Source organism: Mobula birostris, chromosome 10 (assembly GCF_030028105.1).
Source record: "Mobula birostris isolate sMobBir1 chromosome 10, sMobBir1.hap1, whole genome shotgun sequence".
In the NCBI taxonomy this organism is placed as follows: Eukaryota; Metazoa; Chordata; class Chondrichthyes; order Myliobatiformes; family Myliobatidae; genus Mobula; species Mobula birostris.
The window spans coordinates 52,806,919-52,821,601 of record NC_092379.1 but is presented as its reverse complement, the minus strand read 5'-3'; the positions used below and the strand labels follow the sequence as shown (position 1 = coordinate 52,821,601).

The window sequence follows — 14,683 nt, the reverse complement described above, 5'->3', positions numbered from 1 at the left end:
AACTGGAGGGGAACCGATATCCTGGGAGGGAGCTTTGCTAATGCTATTGGGGAAGTCCTGATGAAGGGTCTCGGCCTGAAACGTTGACTGTACCTCTTCCAACAGATGCTGCCTGGCCTGCTGCATTCACCAGCAATTTTAATGTGTGGGGAGGTTTTAAACTAGATTTGCAAGGGGTGAGAACTGAAGTGAAGAAGCAGAATATGGGGTGGGTTGCCGCACAGGTAGAGACAGCTCATAGGGAGTTTGTGAGGAAGAATAAGCAGATGATAGAGCAAAGATACACTCAGTCAGATGGTTTGAGATGTGTCTATTTTAATGCAAGGAGTATCATAAATAAGGTGGATGAACTTAAGAGTATGGATCAGTATGTGGAACTATGACGTTGTGGCCATTACAGAGACTTGAATGTCTCAGTAGTAAGAATGGCTGCTGAGGGTGCCAGGCTTTAAATGTTTCAAAAAGGACACGGAGAGAGGCAAAAGAGGTGGGGCAGTGGCATTGCTCCAGGGACAATATCACGGCTGCAGAAAAGGAAGAAGTCATGGAAGGATTGTCTACTGAGTCAGTGTGAATGGAAGTCAGAAACAGGAAGGGGGCAATAACTCTACTGGGTATTTTTTATAGACCCCCCCCCAATAGTAACAGAGACAACGAGGAGCAGATAGGGAGAAAGATTCTAGAATGAAGCAATAATAATAGGGTTGCTGTGATGGGTGATTTCAACTTTCCTAATATTGACTGGCATCTCCTTGGAGCAAGGGGTTTGGATGGGGTGGAGTTTGCTAGGTGTGTTCAGGAAGGTTTCCTGATGCAATATGCAGATAAGCCAACTAGAAAAGAGGCTGTACTTGATCTGGTATTGGGGAAATGAACCTCATCAAGTGTTAGATCTATCGGTGGGAGAGTATTTTGAAGGTGGTGATGACAATACTGTCCTTTACCACAGCGCTGGAGAGGGATAGGGACAGACAATTTAGGAAAACAGTCAATGGGGTGGGGGAAATATGATGCTATTAGGCAGAAACTGGGAGCAGATGTTCTCAGGAAAATGCATGGGAGAAATGTGGCAAATGTTCAGGAAATATTTGCATGAAGTTCTTCATAGGTATGTTCCATTGAGGCAGGGAAAGGATGGTAGGGTAAAAGAACCATGGTGTACCAAGGATGTAGAAAATCTAGTTAAGAAGAAAAGAAAAGGTTACGAAAAGTTCAAGAAACTAGGTGCTGTTAGCTTTAGAAAATCACAAGGATGTCAGGAAGGAGCTTAAGATGAAATTAGCAGAGCTAGAAGGGGCCATGAGAAGGCTTTGGTGAGCAGGATTAAGGAAAACCCCAAGGCATTCTACAAGTGTGTGAAGAGCAACAGGATGAGACTTGTGAAAATTAGGACAAATCAGGTGTGATAGTGGAAACGTGTGCTTAGAGTCGGAGGAGGTAGCAGAGGTACTTAATTAATACTTTACTTCAGTATTCACCAGGACCTTGGCAATTATGGCGATGACTTACAGTGGACTGATGCACTTGAGCATATAGATATTAAGGAAAAGGATGTGCTGGAGCTTTTGAAAAGCATTAAGTTAGATAAGTTGCTGGGTCTGGACTAGATATACCCCAGGCTACTGTGGGAAGTGAGGGAGGAGATTGCTGAGCCTCTGGTGATGATCTTTGCATCATCAATAGGGATGGGAGAAGTACCAGAGGATTGGAGTGTTTCAAATGTTGTTCCCTTGTTCAAGAAAGGGAGTAGAGATAACCTTAGAAATTATAGACCAGTGAATCTTACTTCAGTGGTGGGCAAGTTGTTGGAGAAGATTCTGATAGGCAGGCTTTATGAGCATTTGGAGAGACATAATCTGATTAGGGGTAGACAGCATGGCTTTGTCAAGGGCAGCTAGTGCCTTATGAGCCTGATTGAATTCTTTGAGGATGTAACAAAACACATTGATAAAGGTAGAGCAGTGGATGTAGTATATATGGATTTTAGTAAGGTATTTGATAAGGTTCCCCATGCGAGGCTCCTTCAGAAAGTAAGGAGGCATGGAATCCAAGGAGACCTTGTTTTGTGGATCCAGAATTGGCTTGCCCACAGAAGGCAAAGGGTGGTTGTACACATTTGTATTCTGCATGGAGGTTACAGCGGGACATTGATAGGATGCAGAACTGGGCTGAGAAGTGGCAGATGGAGTTCAACACTGATAAGTGTGAAGTGGTTCATTTTAGTAGGTCAAATTTGAAGACACAATATAATATTAATGGTAAGACTCTTGGCAGCGTAGAGGATCTGAGAGATCTTGGGGTCCATGTCCATAGGACGCTCAAAGCTGCTGCACAGGTTGACAGTGTTGTTAAGAAGGTGTATGGTGTGTCATCAACCATGTGACTGAGTTCAAGAGCCGTGAGGTAATGTTACAACTACATAAGACCTTAGCTACACCTCACTTGGAGTACAGTGTTCAGTTCTGGTCAGCTTTACTACAGGAAGGATGTGGATACTATGGAGAGTGTGCCAAGGAGATTTACAAGGATGTTGCCTGGATTGGGAAGCATGCCTTATGAGAATAGGTTGAGTGAACTCGGCCTTTTCTTTTTGGAGTGACAGAGGATGAGAGGTGACCTGATAGAGGTGTACAAGACAATGAGAGCATTGATTGTGTGCATAGTCAGAGGCTTTTTTCCCCAGGGCTGAAATGGCTAAAACAAGGAGGCATAGTTTTAAGGTGCTTGGAAGTAGGTATGGAGGGGATGTCAGAGGTGGGTGCATGGAATGCCAGCGATGGTGGTGGAAGTGGATACAATAGGGTCTTTTAAGAGCCACTTAGATAGGTAGATGGAGCTTAGAAAAATAGAGGGCTATGCGGTAGGGAAATTCTAGGCAGTTTCAAGAGTAGGTTCAAGAGTTGGTCAGCACAACATTATGGGCTGAAGGTCCTGTAATGTGCTGTGAATTTCTATGTTCAATTAATTTGCTCTTCACTTCTGACATAAGCCATATTGCTTGTCTATTGTTGATTTTTACTCTGTAAATCTCAAGGCTACTCAGCCCTCTGTCACTCTCATCATTATCAGATTTTTCATCAACCGCATTGCAGATTAGTGCTCTTTTTGAAACTGCAACTTTCATTCAGCATTTTCTCTTCCCTGTGAAGACAATTTATTTTTTCTGCCTGACATGCTCTTTGTATATGTCCTATTTTGTTGTGTTTTCTGCAAGTTTCATCTTTAAATCTTCATTTATTTGGTGTATGAGAACCCCTGCCACAACAGTAACACAATTTATTCGACCAGGCTGGTTTTTGTTCAGACGTTGCAATTTTGTTTTCGATCACTTTCATTCAATTGCATCTGTCTGCAGTTTCCGTTGAAACAGTTATTTCCACAGCTGGTATGAATGTATGTTGTGCTTCAGTTAGGAGCCATTTTTGAATGCTTTCTTTAAGATTCCACAAACTAAATGATCTCTCAGTGCCTCATTAAGCCAATTATTGAATTGACAATGCCCAGACAATCTCCTCAATTCAGCCACATACGCTGAAATAGACTCCCATTCCTTTTGATTGTGCTTATGAAACCTAAGGTGTTCTGCAATAAACAATGGCTTTGGTTCTAACTGTTCCTGCATCACTTTCACAATTTCAGCAAAGCTCATTTCTGCTGGTTTGGTTGCTGCAGTCCAACTGCAAAGCAAACTATATGCCTTTAAACCTACTCCACTAAACAAAACTGGCACTCGCTTCTCATTGGTTATTTCCTTTGCTTCAAAATACGGTTCCAATAGCTCAGTATACATGAGCCAATTACACATTTTGTAATTAAACTCATCAATCTTTTCGATGTAGCCAGCCATTTCTGATTTTTTAAATGATTATTATTACCTGGTACTCACTCTTTAGGAATTGTAAATTCTTCTGTTTTCTGACTTTTAAAAATTTAACTGTGTCTTCCCTTCGGAAGTCTATCTCTTCACATGCTGGGCTGCACTAAGCTGTTTTTTTTTACTTCAAACATCTTGCTCCACTTTAATGGTCGGTAGCGTCTCGGGTTCATTTAAAAAATACCTCCTCATCAATTTTGGTGATGAGAGGGCATATGGGAGTGAGATATGCCAACTAGTGGAATGGTGCTGCAGCAACAACCTGGCACTCAACGTCATTAAGATGAAAGAGCTGATGGTGGATTTCAGAAAGGGTAAGGCGAAGGAGCACATCCCAATCCTCATAGAGGGATCAGACATGGAGAGAGTGAGCAGTTTCAAGTTCCTGGGTGTCAAGATTTCTGAGGATCTAACCTGGTCCCGACATATTGATGTAGTTATAAAAAAGGCAAGACAGTGGCTATACTTCATTAGGAGTTTGAAGAGATTTGGTATGCCACAAATACACTCAAAAATGTCTATAGATGTACAATGGAGAGCATTCTGACAGGCTGCATCACTATCTGGAATGGGGGAGGGGCCATTGCACAGGACCGAAAGAAGCTGCAGAAGGTTGTAGATCTAGTCAGCTCCATCTTGGGTACTAGCCTACAAAGTACCCAGGACACCTTCAGGGAACAGTGTCTCAGAAAGGCAGTGTCCATTATTAAGGACCCAAACATGCCCCTTTCTCACTGTTACCATCAGGTAGGAGGTACAGAAGCCTGAAGGCACACACTCAGCGATTCAGGAACAGCTTCTTCCCCTCTGCCATCTGATTCCTAAATGGACATTGAATCTTTGGACACTACCTCACTTTTTTTAAACATACAGTATTTCTGTTTTTGCACGTTTTTTAAAAATCTTAATTGATCTACTTGTTTATTTATTATTATTATTTTATTTATTATTTTTATTTCTCCTAGATTATGTATTGCATTGAACTGCTGCTGCTAAGTAAACAAATTTCACGTCACATGCCGGTGATAATAAACCTGATTTTGATTCTGAATTTTTAACTTAAAAACATTAAATTAAATCAAGTGAAGATGGGAGTCCGTGGTAGTGTGATGATGTATGCAGTTAACCTATTTTACATATAATCCATGATTAATTGTTTAAATGAACAAGAATGCTTAAACAAACAATATATAAAAATGCAAGATTACTCAAATGTTAATAAAATCTTAAATAGGCAACACCATTCCCCTGCCACATTGGATTAACTCTCCACAACAATGTAAACAGACCTGCTTGCAAAGATATTGGTATCCCTCAGGTTCAGGTGTATCCTGTCCTTTTTCTACAGGTCTTACCTTCTCTAGAAGAGATCCCAATGATCCAGAAATCTCAAGCCCTGCCTATTCCCTTCCCACTGCACCAATTCCTTGGCATTGATCTGCCAAGTCATCCTATTCCTACTCCCACTGGAGCATGGCACATTCAGCAATCCAGAGATTACTACCCTGAAGGTCCTGCTTTTCAGCTTTCTATCTAAATCCTTATATTCTTTCTTCAGGTCCTTTGCATTTTCCTACCAATATTGTTGCTACCAATATGTACCATGACTTCTGGCTGCTCATCCTCCCCCTTTAGAATGCTTTGGACCTGATCTGAAATATCCGTGATCCTAACATCTGGGAGGCACATACCATCTTCAAATTCCACAGAATCTCCTGTCCGCTCCTCTAACTATGGAATCCTGTCGCTGGGCTTTCCCTGGTAGGTCAAGCCCCCACCCCACCACCACCACTCTGTACTGGCTGTCTATTCCCTTTTCTTCTGACAATGACCCAGGTACTTGATTCCTGCAACATACGGCTGACTGTCTCTGTCTATCACTTCATTATTCTCCTGTATGAGCTGAAGGTCAACGAACTGCTGCCGCAACTCTTTACCATGATCTCTAAGGAGCTGCGTCTCAATGTACTTCGTGCAGGTGTAGTTATCAGAGAGTCTGGAGTTCCCACATCTCACACAAACAACATGCCACTCATCTTGAATCCATTCTCGCCGATCTAGCTATGTTCTAATACATAAAGAAAGAGAAAAAAATCTTACTTGAAACTTACTTAGAGGCTCTGCCTGTTCTTGCCTAAGGCTGTTGAACAAAAGCCTGACCACTCTAACACTGCCCACTTCAACAATGGCCACTCCTACAATGGCTGCTGCACTTATACTTTGCTTCTTTTTAATGGTCTATGCTGAGTGCCTAATAGATCATTAAGAACGCAGCCCACTGAAAGGTCCTGAGCTCTTTTTAAAACTGGTGCTGCCTCAGTCAAACAAATGACAGCTCGAGATGATTGTAACCCACCTTGCTGGACAGAATGGACTACTGCTACTCCTATATCTTATGGTCTCCACAACCTCCACAACTCTTCCCAGCCCTGTGATTTCCCCATGGTATCTACGTTAAAGGGCTGGAGACCTCAACAATGACTCACAATGAGCCCCCACATCTCAGCACTCAGTCCAGCCCATCCAACAGGAGCCCCAATGGCAATGTCTCAACACTGAACCATCATGTCCCAAGGATCCCCCAAATATCAACCTGCTTCCTTTTCTACAGATCCTGTCTGGCCTGCTCAGCACTAGAAATAATAATCTTATTTTCATTTCCCTTTGAAGTCACTGTCACATCTCTTTTAGCAAGGCCAGCCTTGAAGGAATTCTCTGTTCTGGCTGGTTTTCCATCTGCCTCTTATCCCCCCAACTACCTTCCCCAATCCCCTCTTGTAATAACCATTACTACCCTGGGAAAAAGGAGCTGGCTCTCCACTCGATCCATGTCTCATCTTATACAGAGCATAGGATGCTGTGTTCCCTGACTGTAATGTGGAAAGCAGTCGGCAAATCATATCCTTTGTCTGGTTATCTTCAACTTGAGAAGATTCAATGTGACACAGTTGTCACCTCTCATCCTCATTTACTCCAAAAAGAAGAAAAAACCTATTTCACTCATCCTTTCCTCAGATATCAGGATCAGATATGTAACATTCTAAAACCCAAATTCCTGGCACACTGTTGTACTTACAAATACAGTCAGTGGCCACATTATTAGTGACCTCCTGTACCTAATAAAGTGGCTACTGGGTGTGTGTTTGTGGTCTTCTGCTGCTGTAGCCCATCCTCTTCAAGGTTCAACACATTATGAATTCAGAGGTGCTCTTCCGCACACTACGGTGGGGTGGGGGGCGCGTATTTCTTTTTGTGTTGCCTTCCTGTCAGCTTGAACTAGGCTGGCCATTCTCCTCTGGTCTCTCTCATTAACACTGTGTTTTCACCCACAGAACTGCCACTCACGGGATGATTTTTGTTTCTCATACCATGCTGTGAAAACTTTAGAAACTTGTATTTGAAAATCTCAGGAGACCAGCAGTTTCTGAGGTATTGAGACCATCCCATCGACACCAACAATCACTTCACGGTCAAAGTCACTTCAATCACATTTCTTCCCCATTCTGATATTTGGTCTGAACCTCTTGACCATGTCTGCTTGCTTTTTTTTTGCATTGAGATGCTGCCACGTGATTGGCTAGTTAGATATTGGAATTAACGAGAATGAGAAAGTTGAAATGTAACTTCAATGAAAATCTGTAACCAAGAAATTAAGGGTTATGGGGCTGGTAATGCGATCACATAAGCTGACTATGATCTTCACCTAAGGGGCTATTGTCTTAACAGGCATCTTTCCAGTGCTTGTGTGTGACTTTGTTTAACATGGGGAAGCTGATGCATGGGCAGCCACCACATAGTCCTTGACAGTGACTCTCATCTGGAAAATGGAAAACACTGCTCTGAATGCCAAGAAGACCAGATTAGGAATCGGTCTCATCTTTAAATATACCCAAGAACACTACCCCACAGTTCTCAGTTCTCAGGATGCTGTGAAAGTTGAGTATCAAATATTTCCTCAATGAATCATATGATGAAAGACTGGATCGACTAGGCTTATACTCTCTGGAATTTAGAAGATTGAGGGAGGATCTGATTGAAATGTATAAAATTCTGAAGGGATTGGACAGGCTAGATGCAGGAAGACTGTTCCCGATGTTGGGGAAGTCCAGAATGAGGGGTCTCAGTTTGAGGATAAAGGGGAAGCCTTTTAGGACTGAGATGAGGAAAAGCTTCTTCACACAGAGAGTGGTGAATCTGTGGAATTCTCTGCCACAGGAAACAGTTGAGGCCAGTTCATTGGCTATATTTAAGAGGAGGTTAGATATGGCCCTTGTGGCTAAAGGGATCAGGGGGTATGGAGGGAAGGCAGGTACAGGGTTCTGAGTTGGATGATCAGCCATGATCATACTGAATGGCGGTGCAGGCTCGAAGGGCCGAATGGCCTACTCCTGCACCTATTTTCTATGTTTCTATGAAACAGAGACAGAAACCAGAGGGGAGCAAGAACCGGGAGGTACTATGGAAGAGTGAGAGGATTCCGGAACAGTTATTACCAGTGGTGCAGTGCTAGCTGGAGCACATACGGCACATCTTTAAGAAAAAAGCTGAAATAAACAAGTTAATTAAATAGGTGCCGCCCAGGGTGATTTGAATATCTCAGAAACTGCTGATCTGCTGGGATTTTCACACACAACAGACTCTGGAGTTTACAAAGAATAGTACCAAAAACAAACAAAAAAAAAATCCAGTGAGTGGCTGTTCTGTGAGTGAAAACATCTTGTAAATAAGTACATTTATGTACTTCCTTCATTAATTTACTTTCAATGTTGAACTTAAAGGCGCTATTTGAATATTAAATCTGTTTTGTTTACATGGCGGCCATATTTAAGACCTGGGAAGTGGCGAGACCCAACTTGCTGCAGCAGTTGCAGCTGGGTGTGGAGATCAGTGGATTGAGTATGCTGGTGCAAGTTGCTCTCAAGCAGAAAGCGGAGTAGAGAGTTCAGGATGACGAAGCTGGATGTCGCAAACAGGTGATGGGTTTGGGTGACAGGAGTTGTATGGCGGAAGGTGAATGGGAGTTTTCAGAGAATCGGAAAGATAAGCGGTGAACTGAGGATTGTGGTGGCTTACCATCCAGCGATGAACGCAGTGGACAGGATTTAAACGAAAGAAGGAAGGGAGCGTTTAGGGTACCTGTTTATAATATCAATCCAAGTAGATTAACCAAGGATTTGAAAAAAAAGCAGTAAGAGATATTGTGGGTGGAAGAACTTAAAGAGAAAGTGCACACTTAGTAAGCAATGTGGAGAAGCTTTCTGGATTAAAGCTGTGGGAGGAAGGAAATTAAAAGCAAGGAATTATAACAGTGGCTTTGGGGACTAATCACAGGAGTGCTTCTCGGTGTATCAATGGAACAAGTTAAAATAATTTAGTCGGAGGGGAAAAGTTGTGATGCTAAACATTTAAAAGGGCTTTTGTGGAATAAGAACAGATAGCTTATCGGTGTTGAATTAATTTGATGTAACAAGTTGTTGGATTTAGGTTATATGGTTCGAGTTTATGTACCACCACCTCTGAGATGTTTTCAGTGCCAGAAGATTGGCCACGTAGCAGCTGTGTGTAAGGGCAAAAAGCTGTGTTCTGGATGTAGTAGGGAACATGAATGTGCCAATTGTGGACAAGGCACTGGACCAAAATGTTGCATTTGTGTCGAAGAACGTAGCAAGGTGTCCTGCATAGAAGAAAGCTGTGGAAATGCAATATGTTTGGGTAGAAATGAGCATGTCATATCCAGAGTCTCTTCAGAAAGTGCATATGACTATGTCAACAGACTCTATTAATACCTACAGATAGATTTAAAACAGTGTGCTAAGTGAGTAATTTTATAACAGAGGATTAGTTTATATTTGATAAAACTAAAGTCTGTTACTTTCATGGCAGATGTGATAAATGTAGAGCTCAAACTGAAAATAGGCCAGGAAAAAATCATATTAGAAGCTCTAGAAAAACATCTAGAGATCAAAAACTTAACTCTATAAGTTACTAATGCTTCTTTACAAGGATATATTTAATATTCAGACTGCAAAGATTTTTTTTTGTTTTTTTTCTGTTTTCTTTACCCTCTTTTACAATGGAACGCCGTAAGTCTGTTCGCTAATCGCCGGAGATCTTAATGCTTCTGGTACTTTGACAAATGCGAATGTGGCTAACACACCCAGAAATGCTGGAGGAACTCAACAGGACAGGCAACACCTGTGGAAATTACTTTCCATGGATGCTGCCTGGCCTGCTGAGTTCCTCCAGCATTTTGTGTTTGGACTTGAATTTCCAGCATCTGCAGATTTTCTCGGGTTTGTAACGGGAATGCGGCAATAGTGGAAGACTTTTTGCAACAAAAGTGTTTGGTGTGCTTGAAAGATCCCTAGTTGATGGCCTTAATGCACCTTACGCTGGTCTGCCAAACGCCATTACACATTACTAGAAGACGAAGAAGAAAAAGCATAAACTGAACCACAGCTCACCGTAGCTGTGAAAGCGGGAGCGAGCCCGGCGCGTGGGCGCGCGCTGGATGTGACGCCGCTGTCACGTGACCATACAGGAAGCTTTCTGATCGGCAGCGGCCGGTGGTCGATCGGGTTCAAGGTGCGGGTCGCGGCTGGGGTGAGAACCGTGCGAGCGGCGGAATAACCGGGGCCAGTCATCACACTGAGCGGTCTGGACGTTTCTCTCACCTCGCCCCACTTCCCACTCGCAGCCTACCCGGAGGACCCGGGGACTTCCCTGCGTTAATAACTCTCACCGGTGAGAACTGGGAAAGAGCAAAAGTAAGTTGTCTTTTTTTTATATATCTCTTTGGAGAGACGACTGGGTGCGGGTGGGATAGACCGGACAAAGAGAACATCTGATCGGCTTCACTTGGTGCACCCGAGCCTCGCTCGGCTTTGTATTGTCCTTTCTGATGAACAGATTAACAAAGGCAGCTGAAGGCAGAACAATGTTAACGCTTTGAAAAGTGGGCCAGAGCTGTGGTTCCAACAAAATGGCATTTGTGTATCACAGTTAATAAAACATCTAGTGTCTGATTGTTCTCTCTCGAGCTCCCTGGTTCATCTTGGGAACTGACGGGTCTATAAACTAGGGGTGAGGCAAGGGTTGCTGAGGTATTCTCTACCAGAGCCATTCTATTTGCCCTGTTTTTTAAAAAAAAATACAACTGCCATAATCTGGCATAAAAACAGAAACTGCTGGAAATTCTGCAGATGCTGGAAATCCAGAGCAACACGCACAACTGGCGGAAAGAACTCAGCAGGTCAGGTAGCATCTGTGGAAGGAGACTGGCTAATTTTCGAGACTTTCAGTTTTTGACAGTTTTTAATTTACTGAATGGAGTTAGCGTGCTGTTATGAAAGAGAAATTTATTGGTGCCCAATTTAAAGGTGGGAAGGATTTCTTCCGTTTGAAACCTGAATCTTTGCAACATCGATCTACTGCGAAGTGATTCTGCTGTGAATAGTTCTTTGCGTTTCCTCTGCAGACTGTGTCTGGAGACAGAGATGAGCAAATTGAGTTGGGCATTGTCTGGAAAGTTGTCCAAATCTCTGTAGGTAATGGCCAAAAATGGGGCTGTGTTGAACTGCCAGTCAAGAAAAAAAGATGTCTGGTATTCTGAAAGTTATTTACCCTTCTCACTTCTGGAAGTAGTTCAGAATTCTCTAGTCCTGGGTGCTTCTGTCACTGAGAATGTCTGGGTATAGAATGAAATTGAACATTGGCTGTGGAGCCCAAGTCACTGGGTATATTTAAAGCAGAGGCTGATAGGTTCCTGATTAGTCAGGATGTCAAAGGTTACAGGGGAAAAGCATGAAAGTGGAGTTAAAAGGGATAATAAATTGGCCATGACGGAATGGTGGACAAGACTCGATGGGTCGAATGGCCTAATTTTGCTCTTGTGTCTTTTGTTTGCATGGATAAAGTAAAAGGTAAGGAGAGTGTCGAAGATCTGCAGGAAGAGGGAGTGTTTTGGGTTTTAATACCCCTTTCATCGGTGAAAGTCAGGAAACCGGTGAATTTCAGTAGCCGAGTCGGCGAGGGAGCCACTGGTAGAAACATACCAGTAGAAGACAGAAGGGAAAGCAGAGGTGTTGATGTGAGTCTGGACTCCTACAGCATTCCCAAATGGAAGATAAAATCATAAGACATCAGAGCAGGATTAGGCCATTCAGCCCATCGAAACTGCTCCACCATTCATCATCGCTGATCGCGTATCTCACTCAACCTACCTTCGCGCCGTAACCTTGGATGCCCTGACCAATCGGAAACTATCAATTTTTGCTTTAAATACATTCACGGTCTTGATCTCCAGAGCATTCCACAGATTCATTACTCTCAGCTATAAAAATTCCTCCTTGCCTCTGTTCTAAAGGTCACCCCTCAGTTTTGAGGCTGTGCCCTCTAGTTCAGGATACCCCCACCACAGGAAACATCCTCTCCATATCCAACCTATCTAGTCCTTTCAATATTCCATAGGTTTCAATGAGATACCCCCCTCTTCTAACTTCCAGTGAGCACAGGCCCAAAGCTGCCAAACACTCCTCGTATGTTAACCCCTTCATTCCCAGAATCATCCTCGTGAACCTCCTCTGGACTCTCCAATGGCAACACATCCCTTCTGAGATATGGAGCCCAAAACTGTTGACAGTAATCCAAGTGCAGCCTCTCTAGTGTTTATAAAGATTCAGCATTATCTCCCTGCTTTATATTCTACTCCCCTTGAAATAAATGCCAACATTGCATTTGCCTTCTTTACCACAGACTCAATCCATAACTTAACCTTCTGGGAGTCTTACATGAGGATCCCTAAGTCCCTTTGCACCTCTGGTGTTTGAATTTTCTCCCCATTTAGATAATAGTCTGTATTATTGATCCTTTTACCATACATTTCCCAACACTGTATTCCATCTGCCTCTTTTTTTCCCAGTCTTCCAATTTTCCTAAGTCTTGCAGTAATCGCATTGCTTCCTCAGCACTACTTACACCTCCACCTGTCTTTGTATCATCCACAAACTTTGCCACAAAGCCATAAATTCCATTATCCAAATCACTGACAAACCATGTGAGAAGTATCGGTCCCAATACGGACCCCTGAGGAACATCACTAGTCACTGGCAGCCAGCCAAATAAAGGCCCTTTTTATTCCCACTCTCTGCCTCCTGCCTGTCAGCCATTCGTCTATCCATGCCAGTATCCATCCTGTAACACCATGGGATTTTATCTTGTTAAACAGTCTCATATGTGGCACCTTATGAAGTGCCTTCTGAGAATCTAAGTAAATGACATCCACTGCCTCTCCTTGTCCACCCTGCTTGTTACTTAAAGAATTCTAACAGATTAGTCAGGCAAGATTTCCCTTTACAGAAACCATGCTGACTTTGACTTATCTTACCATTGGTCTCCAACTACCCTGAAACCTCATCTTCAATAATAGTCTCCAATACTTTCCCAGCTACTGAGGGTAGGCTAACTGGCCTATAACTTCCTTTCTTTTGCCTTCCTCCCTTCTTAAAGAGTGGAGTGACATTTTTAGTTTTCCAGTCCCTTGGAACCATGCCAGAATCAAGTGATTTTTGAAAGATCATAACAAATGCATCAGCAATCTCTCTCAGGACTCTGGGATGTTGTTCATCTGGCCCAGGTGACTTATCCACCTTACGACCTTTCAGTTTGCCTCGCACTTTTTCCTACTCACAGAAACTCACTCCTGCTCCGTGACACTCATGGACCTCTGGCTCACTGCTAGTGTCTTTCACAGTGAAGACTATTACAGAGTACCCATTAAGTTCATCTGCCATCTAAACAAAACTAAGACTAGGTGGGAGGATAAGCTTGGTATGGATCTGGCTGAGGAATATTAGGCAAAAGCACTGAATAGGGTTCATTCCTCATCAACATGTGCTGGACTGGGGCTCATACAATTTAAAGTTTTATACAGGGTACATTTAAGTAAAGCCAGACTTGCAGACATATACCCCGGGACAGACGCTGGCTGTGACAGGTGTTCCTTCTCTCCGGCTGGTTTAGTACATGCATTTTGGTCATGCCCTCGGCTTGATGACTATTGGGCACTGGTTTTTAAAATTATCAGTGAGGTTTTGGGGGTGACACTGAGACCTTGCCCGCTTATAGCTGTATTTGGTGTGGTAGATGATGTTTTGGGTTTAAATGCAAGCCAGTCGGATATCACTGCATTTACATCGCTTTTGGCCCAGAGGAGAATCTTGCTGGTTTGGAAATCTGCCACTCCCCCATCTGCTGCTGCTTGGTTAGAGGACGTAATGTTTTCTTCTGAAACTAGAAAAGATTAAATTTACTCTGAGGGGGTCTGTGAAAAAGTTCTATTCGAAATGGGGACCTTTCTTGTCATATTTTGGGAGTCTTAAGGAATTATCTATTAGTTGAGGACATTTGATTGTGCTTTGGGATTTGCCCCCTTTTAACACACATATGGTTTACCTCATGGGGTGGTTGATGCATTGTAATATGAGTGTATTCTGGATCATCTGACGTGTTGTGGATGTATGTGGGCCTTCATCTTGAAGTAGTGTGGGGTATGGTTGTGAAATGTCCGTGCTTGTATTTGTGAAGTGTTGTATTGTAAATACATTAGCTGCCACGGTATGTTCGGGGAGGGCGAGTGAGGGGAGTTTTGTTTACGGGTAAGATGTAAAAGTAAAATGGAGGAAAACGTAATGCGTTACGTATTCTGTATTGTGTCATTCCTTCAATAATAAAAAAAAGTTCATCTGCCATTTCTTTGTCCCCCATTACTACCTCACCAGCATCATTTTCCAGTGCTCCAATATCAGATCT

At 42.9% G+C, this 14,683-nt stretch overlaps 2 protein-coding genes across 3 annotated transcripts in view; both read left to right on the top strand.

Moving 5' to 3' along the window:
* The window catches only part of LOC140204023 (uncharacterized), a 31,247-nt gene that overhangs the window by 10,403 nt on the left and 6,161 nt on the right, over positions 1 to 14,683 (top strand). Inside the window, exon 1 of one of the 2 annotated variants that reach the window (XM_072270253.1) lies at positions 10,553 to 10,641. The exons of the other annotated variant lie outside the window; for it this stretch is intronic. The gene's annotated coding sequence lies outside the window, so the exon portion shown is untranslated. Of the gene's footprint in view, positions 1 to 10,552; positions 10,642 to 14,683 lie in introns of those variants that run through there. 2 annotated transcript variants of the gene reach the window in all.
* LOC140204032 (uncharacterized) overlaps positions 10,571 to 14,683 on the top strand; it is a 43,417-nt gene continuing 39,304 nt past the window's right edge. Inside the window, exon 1 of the mRNA XM_072270281.1 lies at positions 10,571 to 10,641. The gene's annotated coding sequence lies outside the window, so the exon portion shown is untranslated. The remainder of the gene's footprint in view (positions 10,642 to 14,683) is intronic.